The sequence below is a fragment of the Hyla sarda genome, chromosome 2 (assembly GCF_029499605.1).
Source record: "Hyla sarda isolate aHylSar1 chromosome 2, aHylSar1.hap1, whole genome shotgun sequence".
NCBI lineage: Eukaryota > Metazoa > Chordata > Amphibia > Anura > Hylidae > Hyla > Hyla sarda.
In genome coordinates, this window is record NC_079190.1 from 1142816 (window position 1) to 1155356 (window position 12541).

The window sequence follows — 12541 nt, forward strand, 5'->3', positions numbered from 1 at the left end:
TCATGATGTCTATGCAAGAAAGAGATTCGTTACACGTTAATACCATCACTTTCTTGATGTTATTCTGGCGAGAAATTGCCTGGACAGCAAAGTCTCGCCACTCGGGTGCTATCTTTGCCAGCTCGTACCAAGACCAAAAAAGCTCGAGCCCTTCAGCCCGGACGAAGCTGACATCGAAAAATGGGGTACCATGAGGATGTATCAGGGCAAAGATGTCACCTGCCCTGAAATCCATCTTGAGGAGGAGCTCAACTACTTTTGTCTTGTTTGGACAGGTATCACTGCCCCTCCACCTAAGACAGACCACATTCCTCCTGGGGACCCCAGACCCGGCTGTGGGGAGTGATCATGACTCCTCTCCTCTCCTTTGCTCTCGGAAGGCCCCGAGGCCGTGCCTCTCTATCCAAAAGGACAGTTCTACCTCTCTACCCTCTACAGTGATAGATCTATCCCCCCTCCGCAAGGCCTCCAGAAAGCGTCTCTGAAGGTCACTATGCCCAGGACCAGAAGGTGCAGGATTCCCATGAGGCCTACTTCCCCCGGCAGCAACGCTGGCATAACTCCTAGTGGGCACCGCTGCCGGGGGTTCAGGTGGAACAACATCCCTCTATACAGAAACCATACTCTCCCCCCCTCTCACACGCACATCTCCTCCATCCATCCTGTCATCATCATTCCCATCCTCCCTCACTCCCTCTACCCCATTCACACCTCCACTCAGTCTTGGACCAGACCCCACAGACAGACCCCCCATATGTACATTATTTACAGTATTTACATTATGTGCACATGTGACCTCAGCTTCATCGGGTGCTCCTGACCAGTCTTGCCCCGCCCCAATAATAGACTCTGACTGGTCAGGAACCCCCTCCGCCTCACTGGTCACAGGAAAGTCCTTTGGGACAGGAGGCCGTCTAGCTGCAGAAACAGTTCCTATTTTGTCCATAGACCCTCCAGTCCCCATGGGTTTGAGGACAGTCCCTTTAATGTTCTCCACTGCTTTAGCAGCCGCCATTGCCAGACCAGCCTTGGCCGGTTTTATTATCCCTGCCGAGGTGCCACCTGCCCCAACCGCAGATGAGGTTCCCCCACGAGAAGCCTCTGCAGGTTACACCCCGACAGCAGAAACCACTCCAGCCGCAGACTCCACCGCGGAGCCTACTTTACCACCAAGCGCCTGGTGGCGCCGCTTATCTCCGCCCTCACTCCTCATCTCTGGCATCGGGACCAAAGCTTTACCACTGCCCGCCTTGCCCTGTCCCGGTGCCGAAGAAAAGCAGCCTCCCGCTGGGCTGCTGACCTCACCAGACATGTCCGGCTTCACAGCCGAAGTTGCCCCGACACTCTTACCGCTACTACAAGCTGAAACAGTGTCACATGACTTTCCCGTAGGGACCTTCATACTCTGCCCACTGCTCTTCCCCTGCACAGAACCCACCGCAGGGCCCTGACTAGGTGGAGCTGGGGAAAGGGGGACATAGGAAAATGATACCGACTCACCCCCCTTCTGGTCATTCCTTCTCCTCCTCCTCCTCTCCCCCTCATCTGGTACAGGGTCTTCTCCAAATGTGAAGCGCTCCATGTGTACTGGAGACTCCATCTGCCTGATGATGGCCATGAGTCTCCCCCCGGGGTCACTGCTCTCCTCCTCCGAGCTCCTCCTGGATCCTGATGTTGAGGCCGGTGGTCCGTGTCCAGGACAGATCCCACTCTGAGACCCCTGCGATGGATCCTGGATATTAATGGGGTCACTATCTTCCTCAGCAGGGGGGTCACTCTGGCTTGGGCCCTTCTGCCCCTCAAACCTCTCCTGGTTCAGCAGCTTCTCCAGGAAGGGGCCGCTGTGTGTCTGAATGTCCATCCTTTTTCTCTCCAAGATGTTTATTTCGGACTTAAGCTTTGTAATGTCCTTATTAGCCTCTGCCCGCTTGCTCCCGGACGAGGTGTTTGCCCGCACCCAGGCGCTTTTGCCTTTTTTGCCTTGCCATCTTTGCCTTTTTTCTTGTAGGCCTGTGTATAATAGGCAATCCTGGAGCTGTAGTCGCTGACAGGCTCCCGGGGCCTCCGCACGCCCCAGCCCTTCACCTCCATATATCCTCCTGAAGCCTCGCGGCTTAGGTCAGGGTCCAGAGGGGGGGGGGCAGGAGAAACATTGCTGCTTCCCCCACCAGTTCTCCTTACCCCCTCCGAACAGGCCGGTTGCTGTGCATCCTTCATCCCCACCGGCCTACTCCGGGAACCAGAAGCCTGGGACTTGCTTTCCCTCTGCATTCCAGAAACCCGCTAACTCCCAGGGCAGATGGGAGCAGGAGCCTGGAACCACCTGGATCGCTCCCAGCAGCAGCACTGACTCTAACGAGCCACACCCACTGATTGTGTCCACCTGAGGATTACACCCAGTATACAGGACAGGAGAAGTGGTACTGTGCAGTGTGTGGTGTCCCAGTACCGTATTCTTTACGGTACTTGTTTATTAATGGGTCCCCATAGCCAGAGTCCCTAGGACGTAGGGATCCCTATTAGTCAGTCTACCCCTAGTCGCCTCTATACTAGTGTATAGTTAGTAATTTATGCATAGATTAATATAAATAGCATAATATAGGTAAATAAATGGTTAATTACTTGTTTCTATGGCGTCGCAGGGCCTTCGGGTCATGTGATGCGTTCCAAGCCTCACTCTGGATGCGTTCCAGGCCTCACTTTGGTATTTCTAGCCTCATTTTGGTATTATTATGTGTATAGGAATTCAGATGATCACCCAGAAGCCTGTTTGACGGTGAGTGACAGCTGACCTTGGACCTATCAAATTAGGCTCCGCTCCCTGTCCATATATGGGACGCGGCAGCCATTTTAGTTCTCTTGCTCCTGTGCTCTTGATGAGAGAAGACCTGTACAGAAGTAATCGCAGTGAGTTAGGCCTGAGCCTTGTGGCAACGGCTGAACAATTATAGTTATAGAGTGTATCAATCCCCAAACACTCTGCGGGACCACCGGACCTAATCTACTCCTAAATCCGGACGGATCCACGCACCAATTACCTTGATTCTATTAACCTGAACAAGACGCAAGGTCCACAGCAACTGACAGTCATTGAAGTCTATAGAAGTGTATTGCAGAGACTGTTACTGTATTCTGAATGTACCACAAGTTCAAGAGTAAAGTTTACTTCAGTTCAAGTTTAACTCCAGTGTGGACCTTCAGTCAATACCTGCATACGCCTGTCGTTTCTGGGAAGGGCGGCGATAGGCCGAAGCTATACCTCAATAAATACCAGCCCGCACCCTGGCGTCACGAGTGACAGGGTTAATATTAACCTCTCATATACGTTACCATACCACCACTACCATACACCCCCAAGGGCTACCACAAGTGTATATATATACAGAATAAGAGGAGATACTGAGGATTAAACCCAGCATACAGGACAGGGGAAGTGGTACTGGGCAGTGTGTATATATACAGAATAAGGGCAGATACTGAGGATTACACCCAGTATACAGTGCATGAGAAGTGGTACTGGGCAGTGTATATATATACAGAATAAGGGCAGATATGGAGATACTGTGCACTTTCTGTAGTTGTGGGGCGGATTGTCCTTTGTTGCGTTGTACGTTGCGATATTGCAGCAGTAAATTGCCAAAGTTGCAGGAAATGTGCAGAAATCGTCTGTCGTCATCGGCCGTGTTGGCGGCAGGAAGCCCAGTATCACCGCCTCCAGCGTGGCCCCTGCCATACACAGTCACTGTAACGATAACCTTTACTCAGTTGCATCCCCTTTATGTTTGACACTCAGCTTTCCCAAGGTCCTGAAAGGCAAATAACCTTGGTATATAGAATCATACGCAGTAGAAGCACATGGCTGTCTCTATAGGAAAGATATTTTACAGTTTCCCATCTGATACTGGTCCAGTGATGAAAGAGTTAAAAGTAATGGATATGATGAAAGTCTCCTGCTGTGTGACCTCTGCTGATCCCCTCCAGATGTGACCCAAGAGCAGAACAGCCCCGACTACCCCTGGAATGTCAGACAAGGAAGGGGTTAATGGCAGCTCCCAGATGTGATGGGCAGGAAGGACCCGGCTGCTGCGATCGACTTCTCTACTTCTCCTTCTTAACTTCCTCCTCTCAGTCACTTCCTTCTGCTCTGCAGAGTATTACACCCTGAGCCTCCAGCCTGGAACGCCCTGGACTCCTCTTACCAGCATCTCTGCAGCTGGGCACAGTGCAGCACCTGGAGGCACCACAAGATAGATCCTGAGACCACAAGACAGGTCCTGAGTCCACAAGACGGGTCCTGAGACCAGAAGAAGGGTCCTGAGACCAGAAGAAGGTTCCTGAGTCCACAAGACGGGTCCTGAGACCAGAAGATAAGTCCCAACACATGAGAAGGGGTCCTGAGACCACAGGACGGCTCCTGAGAAAACAAGATAAGTCCCAACACAAGAGAAGGGGTCCTCAGTCCACAAGACGGGTCCTGAGTCCACAAGACGGGTCCTGAGTCGACAAGACGGGTCCTGAGACAAGAAAACGGGTCCTGAAACCAGAAGACGGGTCCTGAGTCCATAAGACAGGTCCTGAGACCAGAAGATAAGTCCCAAGACAAGGGAAGGGGTTCTGAGACCACAAGACTGATCCTGAATCCAAAAGACCGGTCCAGAGACCAGAAGACGAGTCCTGAGATCACAAGACAGGGCCTGAGACCAGAAGACGGGTCCCAAGACAAGAGAAGGGGTCCTGTGACACCAAAAGACGGGTCCTGAGACCACAAGACGGATCCTGAGACCAGAAGACGGGTCCCAAGACAAGAGAAGGGGTCCTGAGGCCAAAGGACGGGTCCTGAGTCCAGAAGACAGGTTCTGAGTCCAGAAATAGGGTCATATGACCAGAAAGCGGGTCCTGAGACCAAAAAACGGGTCCTAAGACTAGAAGACAAGTCCTGACACCAGAAGACAGGTCCTGAGACCAGAGATAGGTCCTGAGACCAGAAAACAGATCTTCAGACTGAAGAACAGGTCCTGAGACTACAGAACATGTACTGACACAAGGGAACAGGTCTGGAGACCAGAGGACAGGTCCTTACACCACGGAACATCTCCTGCTACCAAAGGACATCTCCTTATAACACGAATACCTCCTGCTACCAGGGAATATTTTATACCACCAGGAAATACCTCCTGCCACAAGAAAATACCTCCTGCCACCAGGGACATCTATCATAAGAAAATACCTCCTGACACCAGGAACATCTCCTGTAAGCCTTAGATTACTTTTTTAACACCATCATCTGCAACAAGAGTTCGAGATCCAAAAGAGTTCGAGATCCAAAAGACTCTCCGTTCTCTCACCTTTCTCCCTCCTTCTCCCCAAATCCACCTCTTTCCATTAGGGACCATCTCCTAGAGCCAGAAACAGTCCTGTCTCCTTAAGAAAGTCGGCATCTCCTGATACTCAGACTCTTTAGTCAACAGAACGAAGGGTATCCTGCCTATAGAAGAGAATCTAACAACCAAGGATCTATCGTCGGCGGTCCAAGCAGTCCCTCTGGTCCATATCTTAGGGACATCTCAAGCCACCTAGAAGATCTCAGGGCCTGCACAGAGATATGAGAGGTAAGTGTATGTTTGATGCTTACAAGTAATGGGGGGCTACAAGAAAAGTCATGGAGACACAAAATGGAACATAAGGATGACCAAGAAACATTCAGCTTAGGTACTGACCTCTAGAGTATAGAAGAGTACAGGAGGAAATAGCCTCTCGGTGTATTAGTCCTGGTGGTACAGGGGGGTAGGAGCCTCTCAGTGTATGGGTCGTGGGGCTACAGGGGTAGCAGGAATCTCTCAGTGTTCAGGTCCTGGGGGTACAGGGGATCAGGAGCCTCTCAGTATACAGGCCCTGGGAGTACAGAGGACAGGAGCCTCTCAGTGTACAGGTCCTGGGGGTACAGGGGTAGCAGGATTCTCTCAGTATACAGGTCCTGGGGGTACAAGGTGCAGGAGCCTCTCAGTGTACAGGGGGCAGGAAGCTGTCAGTGTACAGGTCCTGGGGGTACCGAGGGATAGAGCCTCTCAGTTTATAGGTACAGAGGACAGGATCATCTTAGTATTTAGGTCCTGGGGGTACAGGGGGTGGGGCAGGAGCCTCTCAGTGTACAGGTCCTGGGGGTACAGGGGACAGGATTCTCTTACTGTACAGGTCCTGGGGGTACAGGGGACAGGATTCTCTTACTGTACAGGTCCTGGGGGTACAGGGGACAGGATTTTCTCAGTGTACAGGTCCTGGGGATACAGAGGGCAAGATTTTCTTAGTGTACAGGTCCTGGGGATACAGAGGGCAAGATTCTCTTAGTGTACAGGTCCTGGGGGTACAGGGGCAGGAGTCTCTCAGTGTACAGGTCCTGGGGGTACAGGGTACAGGATTCTCTCAGTGTACAGGTCCTGGGGGTACAGGGGACAGGATTCTCTCAGTGTACAGGTCCTGGGGTACAGGGGGCAGGATTCTCTCAGTGTACAGGTCCTGGTGGTACAGGGGACTGGATTCTCTCAGTGTACAGGTCCTGGTGGTACCGGGGACAGGAGTCTCTCAGTGTACAGGTCCTGGGGGTACAGGGGGCAGGATTCTCTCAGAGTACAGGTCCTAGGGGTACAGTGGACAGGGGTCTCTCAGTGTTTAGGTCCTGGGGGTACAGGGGAAAGGAGCCTCCCAGTGTACAGGTCCTGGGGGTACAGGGGACAGGATTCTCTCAGTGTACAGGTCCTGGGGGTACAGGGGGCAGGAGTCTCTCAGTGTACAGGTCCTGGGGGTACAGGGGGCAGGATTCTCTGTGTACAGGTCCTGGGGTACAGGGAGCAGGAGCCTCTCAGTGTACAGGTCCTGGGGGTACAGGGGCCAGTAGCCTCTCAGTATATAGGTCCTGGGGGTATAAGGGGCAGTAGCCTCTCCGTATATAGGTCCTGGGAGTTCAGGGGGCAGGAGCCATTCAGTGTACAGGTCCTGGGGTACAGGGGGCAGGATTCTCTCAGTGTTCAGGTCCTGGGGGTACAGGGGGCAAGAGCCTATCGGTGAATGGCCCTAGAGGTACAGGGGGCAGGATTCTCTTACTGTACAGGTCCTGGGGGTATAGGGACAGGAGTCTCTCAGTGTACGGGTCCTGGGGGTACAGGGGGCAGGATTCTCTCAGTGTACAGGTCCTGGGGGTACAGGGGGCAGGAGTCTCTCAGTGTACAGGTCCTGGGGATACAGGGGGCAGGAGTCTCTCAGTGTACAGATCCTGGGGGTACAGGGGGCAGGATTCTCTGTGTACAGGTCCTGGGGTACAGGGGCAGGATTATCTCAGTGTACAGGTTCTGGGGGTACAGGGGACAGGATTCTCTTACTGTACAGGTCCTGGGGGTACAGGGGACAGGATTCTCTCAGTGTACAGGTCCTGGGGGTACAGGGGACAGGATTCTCTCAGTGTACAGATCCTGGGGTACAGGGAGCAGGAGCCTCTCAGTGTACAGGTCCTGGGGGTACAGGGGGCAAGAGCCTATCGGTGAATGGCCCTAGAGGTACAGGGGGCAGGATTCTCTTACTGTACAGGTCCTGGGGGTATAGGGACAGGAGTCTCTCAGTGTACGGGTCCTGGGGGTACAGGGGGCAGGATTCTCTCAGTGTACAGGTCCTGGGGGTACAGGGGGCAGGAGTCTCTCAGTGTACAGGTCCTGGGGTACAGGGGACAGGATTCTCTCAGTGTACAGGTCCTGGGGGTACAGGGGGCAGGAGTCTCTCAGTGTACAGATCCTGGGGGTACAGGGGGCAGGATTCTCTGTGTACAGGTCCTGGGGTACAGGGAGCAGGAGCCTCTCAGTGTACAGGTCCTGGGGGTACAGGGGCAGGATTCTCGCAGTGTACAGGTTCTGGGGGTACAGGGACAGGATTCTCTCAGTGTACAGGTCCTGGGGGTACAGGGGCAGGATTCTCTCAGTGTACAGGTCCTGGGGGAACAGGGGACAGGATTCTCTCAGTGTACAGGTCCTGGGGGTACAGGGGCAGGATTCTCTCAGTGTACAGTCCTGGGGGTACAGGGGCAGGATTCTCTCAGTGTACAGATCCTGGGGTACAGGGAGCAGGAGCCTCTCAGTGTACAGGTCCTGGGGGTACAGGGGGCAGGAGCCTCTCAGTGTACAGGTCATGGGGGTACAGGGGCCAGTAGCCTCTCAGTATATAGGTCCTGGGGGTACAAGGGGCAGTAGCCTCTCCGTATATAGGTCCTGGGAGTTCAGGGGGCAGGAGCCACTCAGTGTACAGGTCCTTGGGTACAGGGGGCAGGATTCTCTCAGTGTTCAGGTCCTGGGGGTACAGGGGGCAAGAGCCTATTGGTGAATGGCCCTAGAGGAACAGGGGGAAGGATTCTCTTACTGTACAGGTCCTGGGGGTATAGGGACAGGAGTCTCTCAGTGTACGGGTCCTGGGGGTACAGGGGGCAGGATTCTCTCAGTGTACAGGTCCTGGGGGTACAGGGGGCAGGAGCGTCTTAGTGTACAGGTCCTGGGGGTACAGGGGCAGGATTCTCTCAGTGTACAAGTCCTGGGGGTACAGGGGACAGGATTCTCTCAGTGTACAGGTCCTGGGGGTACAGGGGCAGGATTCTCTCAGTGTACAAGTCCTGGGGGTACAGGGGACAGGATTCTCTCAGTGTACAGGTCCTGGGGGTACAGGGGACAGGATTCTCTCAGTGTACAGGTCCTGGGGGTACAGGGACAGGATTCTCTCAGTGTACAGGTCCTGGGGGTACAGGGGCAAGATTCTCTCAGTGTACAGGTCCTGGGAGTACAGGGGACAGGATTCTCTCAGTGTACAGGTCCTGGGGGTACAGGGGGCAGGAGCGTCTTAGTGTACAGGTCCTGGGGGTACAGGGGCAGGATTCTCTCAGTGTACAGGTCCTGGGGGTACAGGGGCAGGATTCTCTCAGTGTACAGGTCCTGGGGGTACAGGGGACAGGATTCTCTCAGTGTACAGGTCCTGGGGGTACAGGGGACAGGATTCTCTCAGTGTACAGTCCTGGGGGTACATGGGACAGGATTCTCTCAGTGTACAGGTCCTGGGGGTACAGGAGACAGGATTCTTTCAGTTTACAGGTCCTGGGGGTACAGGGGCAGGATTCTCTCAGTGTACAGGTCCTGGGGGTACAGGGGGCAGGAGTGTCTTAGTGTACAGGTCCTGGGGGTACAGGGGACAGGATTCTCTCAGTGTATAGGTCCTGGGGGGTACAGGGGTAGCAGGAATCTCTCAGTATACAGGTCCTGGGGGTACAAGATGCAGGAGCCTCTCAGTGTACAGGTCCTGGGGGTACAGGGGACAGGATTCTCTCAGTGTACAGGTCCTGGGGGTACAGGGGACAGGATTTTCTCAGTGTACAGGTCCTGGGGATACAGAGGGCAAGATTCTCTCAGTGTACAGGTCCTGGGGGTACAGGGGGCAGGATTCTCTGTGTACAGGTCCTGGGGGTACAGGGGACAGGATTCTCTCAGTGTACAGGTCCTGGGGGTACAGGGGGCAGGAGTCTCTCAGTGTACAGGTCCTGGGGGTACAGGGGGCAGGATTCTCTGTGTACAGGTACTGGGGGTACAGGGGGCAGGATTCTCTCAGTGTACAGGTCCTGGGGTACAGGGAGCAGGAGCCTCTCAGTGTACAGGTCCTGGGGTACAGGGGCCAGTAGCCTCTCAGTATATAGGTCCTGGGAGTTCAGGGGGCAGGAGCCATTCAGTGTATAGGTCCTGGGGGTACAGGGGGCAGGATTCTCTCAGTGTACAGGTCCTGGGGTACAGGGAGCAGGAGCCTCTCAGTGTACAGGTCCTGGGGGTACAGGGGGCAGGATTCTCTCAGTGTTCAGGTCCTGGGGGTACAGGGGGCAAGAGCCTATCGGTGAATGGCCCTAGAGGTACAGGGGGCAGGATTCTCTTACTGTACAGGTCCTGGGGGTATAGGGACAGGAGTCTCTCAGTGTACGGGTCCTGGGGGTACAGGGGGCAGGATTCTCTCAGTGTACAGGTCCTGGGGGTACAGGGGGCAGGAGTGTCTTAGTGTACAGGTCCTGGGGGTACAGGGGACAGGAGTCTCTCAGTGTACAGGTCCTGGGGGTACAGGGGACAGGATTTTCTCAGTGTACAGGTCCTGGGGGTACAGGGGACAGGATTCTCTCAGTGTACAGGTCCTGGGGGTACAGGGGGCAGGAGCGTCTTAGTGTACAGGTCCTGGGGGTACAGGGACAGGATTCTCTCAGTGTACAGGTTCTGGGGGTACAGGGGCAGGATTCTCTCAGTGTACAGGTCCTGGGGGTACAGGGGGCAGGAGCGTCTTAGTGTACAGGTCCTGGGGGTACAGGGGACAGGATTCTCTCAGTGTACAGGTCCTGGGGGTACAGGGGGCAGGAGCATCTTAGTGTACAGGTTCTGGGGGTACAGGGACAGGATTCTCTCAGTGTACAGGTTCTGGGGGTACAGGGGACAGGATTCTCTCAGTGTACAGGTCCTGGGGGTACAGGGGGCAGGAGCGTCTTAGTGTACAGGTCCTGGGGGTACAGGGGCAGGATTCTCTCAGTGTACAGGTTCTGGGGGTACAGGGGACAGGATTCTCTCAGTGTACAGGTCCTGGGGGTACAGGGGGCAGGAGCGTCTTAGTGTACAGGTCCTGGGGGTACAAGGGGCAGTAGCCTCTCCGTATATAGGTCCTGGGAGTTCAGGGGGCAGGAGCCATTCAGTGTACAGGTCCTGGGGTACAGGGGGCAGGATTCTCTCAGTGTACAGGTCCTGGGGTACAGGGGACAGGATTCTCTCAGTGTACAGGTCCTGGGGGTACAGGGGGCAGGAGCGTCTTAGTGTACAGGTCCTGGGGGTACAGGGACAGGATTCTCTCAGTGTACAGGTCCTCGGGGTACAGGGGCAGGATTCTCTCAGTGTACAGGTCCTGGGGGTACAGGGGACAGGATTCTCTCAGTGTACAGGTCCTCGGGGTACAGGGGACAGGATTCTCTCAGTGTACAGGTCCTGGGGGTACAGGGGACAGGATTCTCTCAGTGTACAGGTCCTGACCTGGGGGTACAGGGGCAGGATTCTCTCAGTGTACAGGTCCTAGGGGTAGAGGGGCAGGATTCTCTCAGTGTACAGGTCCTAGGGGTAGAGGGGCAGGATTCTCTCAGTGTACAGGTCCTGGGGGTAGAGGGGCAGGATTCTCTCAGTGTACAGGTCCTGGGGGTACAGGGGCAGGATTCTCTCAGTGTACAGGTCCTGGGGGTACAGGGGCAGGATTCTCTCAGTGTACAGGTCCTCGGGGTACAGGGGCAGGATTCTCTCAGTGTACAGGTCCTCGGGGTACAGGGGCAGGATTCTCTCAGTGTACAGGTCCTCGGGGTACAGGGGCAGGATTCTCTCAGTGTACAAGTCCTCGGGGTACAGGGGCAGGATTCTCTCAGTGTACAGGTCCTGGGGGTACAGGGGACAGGATTCTCTCAGTGTACAGGTCCTGGGGGTACAGGGGACAGGATTCTCTCAGTGTACAGGTCCTCGGGGTACAGGGGACAGGATTCTCTCAGTGTACAGGTCCTCGGGGTACAGGGGACAGGATTCTCTCAGTGTACAGGTCCTGGGGGTACAGGGGACAGGATTCTCTCATTGTACAGGTCCTTAGGGTACAGGGGACAGGATTCTCTCAGTGTACAGGTTCTGGGGGTACAGGGGACAGGATTCTCTCAGTGTACAGGTCCTGGGGGTACAGGGGACAGGATTCTCTCAGTGTACAGGTTCTGGGGGTACAGGGGACAGGATTCTCTCAGTGTACAGGTCCTTGGGGTACAGGGGACAGGATTCTCTCAGTGTACAGGTCCTCGGGGTACAGGGGACAGGATTCTCTCAGTGTACAGGTCCTCGGGGTACAGGGGGTCATTGCTCTGCAGGCCACTTTGTAAGGCTGGAGAGGATGAAGATATGGGGGTCTTCCAGGACTATTTCATAGTGTGGAAATCTATTACTGAGAAGTGGGAATGTGTCCATGGGAAAGTGCAGAGCTGAGGGGTCTCCAGTCAGATAATGGGGGATGGGGAGTTTTGCTGACATAGTTCAGTTCACACACAAAATGAGGAACCCAGCCCCGGCCGCCGCCGCCTTCTCCTATAAGGATCCAAAGCAGACAGGAAGTTACTGAAGAAAATCACTGCCCCGGGGGTCTCCAAACTGACAGCGAGCAGAGCGGGGGTCTCCTCCCATACACCGAGCAGAATATACATTATACATAACCAGACGACACAACACAAAACTCAGAAAGAGCTGTCATAATATAATTATTCTTATCACCCCGTCATCTAATATTATTACACTGTATCCTCCTGATATATAATATTATTACACTGTATCCTCCTGATATCTAATATTATTACACTGTATCCTCCTGATATATAATATTATTACACTGTATCCTCCTGATATATAATATTATTACACTGTATCCTCCTGATATATAATATTATTACACTGTATCCTCCTGATATATAATATTATTACACTGTATC

At 54.1% G+C, this 12541-nt stretch overlaps 1 protein-coding gene across 1 annotated transcript in view; it reads left to right on the forward strand.

Moving 5' to 3' along the window:
- The first annotated feature begins 3821 nt into the window (after positions 1 to 3821).
- RHOG (ras homolog family member G) overlaps positions 3822 to 12541 on the forward strand; it is a 56807-nt gene continuing 48087 nt past the window's right edge. The window contains exon 1 of the mRNA XM_056560982.1: positions 3822 to 5609. The gene's annotated coding sequence lies outside the window, so the exon portion shown is untranslated. The remainder of the gene's footprint in view (positions 5610 to 12541) is intronic.